The sequence below is a fragment of the Crassostrea angulata genome, chromosome 8 (assembly GCF_025612915.1).
Source record: "Crassostrea angulata isolate pt1a10 chromosome 8, ASM2561291v2, whole genome shotgun sequence".
NCBI lineage: Eukaryota > Metazoa > Mollusca > Bivalvia > Ostreida > Ostreidae > Magallana > Magallana angulata.
In genome coordinates, this window is record NC_069118.1 from 37,928,263 (window position 1) to 37,930,389 (window position 2,127).

The following is a 2,127-nucleotide window of genomic DNA, read 5'->3' on the forward strand; positions in this document are numbered from 1 at the left end:
CAGTTTTGAAGATTCACGAACACATTTTTGATGTTTGTTTTGAATACACATTCTTTTGTAAATATTTTACATAATGTGACATTAGCTTTGGATCAACCCCCACCCCCCCCCCCCCCCCCACTCACGTCTTTATATAATAAAAAGATTTCAAAGTACTTGTAATGTCCTAATATCGAGGTTTATCATATGCTTATATAAGGCTAAGCATGAAGAAGTGATATATGTATCGCATCAATACTGACTGAGTTGAGAAAGAGATTACAAATTCTTACCTGAAAGACTGCTTGATTAGTACATATATTATAATTATGTATCGTTATGTGTTACATAATTGCATTAACTTACTCCCCCCGTCGCTACCACAAACATTCCCTCATTACAACCAACTCGAGTCTATACTTTAACTAAAGGGATCAACTGAAGGACAAGTTTTTAAAATATATTTCATTGCATATTATAAAATATGTTTACAGTAAAAACTATAAAAAGGTTTGAAGAAAATTTCAAGCAACCTATGAGGCTCTTACCGTAAAGATCTAGTTGTTAATTGATGGCTGTCAGTTCGTATCCTATAAGTGATGAGCTAATCATAAAATGTTTCAAGTCTGTAAGATACATTTATATTTATAATTTACATACATATGGATATTCGTGTAACTGATACAATGTATAAATCTCTCTCTCTCTCTCTCTTTCTCTCTCTCTCTCTCTCTCTCTCTCTCTCTCTCTCTCTCTCTCTCTCTCTCTCCTTCAACCACATGGTCGCGTGATCGCCTGCTCTTCAACTCCAGTTTTTCAAACAATGGGGAATGCAGACACTACAAAAGGGACATAAATCATAAGTGGTATGCAGGTAGGGGTCCCCTACTTCGATGCCCCCCATGTATGTTCATAACCGAGATTAAAGAAAAACAAGCAAAGTAATTGGATATACGAGCCCCGCTCTCGTCGCGGGTTATGATGCTTACAATCGCTTTCATTGGATCGAGCTCTTGACGAGATTTTTACTGCCGAGTAGATGTAAGGGGTTTGACACCTTGCTGCTATTCGAACAATTTCGAATGTCTCTTGTAACTTGATCAAAGATTGGTAGTAAGAAGTTCGCTCTTCAGCGCAGATTACAGGTGACTTAAGTTGAGACGGATTTAATTTATAGCGAGTTTTAAACAGCCGTAGCCATTACAAACTAAAAGATTTAATAATTAATAAAATTTGAATGTCAAAATTTTATGGGAAAATAATGAAAAAAGCAACCAGGTCTTTGTATTTTAAAAAGAAGAGGGAGAGGAAACCCTGATGATGATGATGATGATGATTATGATTATGATGATGATGATGATGATGAATGAAGATGGAAAAAATAAAGAGATAAAATATATAAACGATCATATACATGTATCTGTTAATTGAAACCTTGAAAAAAATTAGGCATAAATGTATATACTATACAATACACAGTTGGGATTTTATTGAAACATTTAGTGCGACCACCTTCGCAAACATGTTGATACTTATTGCCTCCTCACCGAATCTGCTGACCCCACAGATCTGGACAATACCCTCATTTTGGAGATTTATACTAATGGCTAATTCCATCGTCTGGACCCGATTTAAATCCATTCAGACTAATGTCCAAAAACAGCCAGTCGGGCCACCTTTCGCCCCTTTGAGTATCGCTTTAATGTCCACATATGGACTGAGTTTTTGTCACAGATCTCTATCAATTCTGATTTAAGACTCCGGGTGTTTTCATGAAGTAGCTGATACTTTTTTTGTAATCGAATCATTCGGACATAAATAAAACGAGTTGCTTTGGGGGAGAAGATGGAAGATGTGTTGTATATAGGATGCTGTTGACAGGATTATGAATTATCGGGGTCAACTCCAGGCGGGTGTTTTGTTTAGGGACCCTCGTGATACTGTAGGTCAAAATCCGGGTGTCCCGAAAACTTTGTAAGTTGTCCGTTTTGCCACTTTATTTTTGCATTCCTCAAAATTAAATATTTTACTTTTTTAAGCACGAAACGTTCTGCATTTTCGCAGAGCCTTTTAAATAGTGATATTTGTCAGCAGAGTATATCATCCTATTGTTGACAATATATATATACCTAGATTTTTTTACAAAGA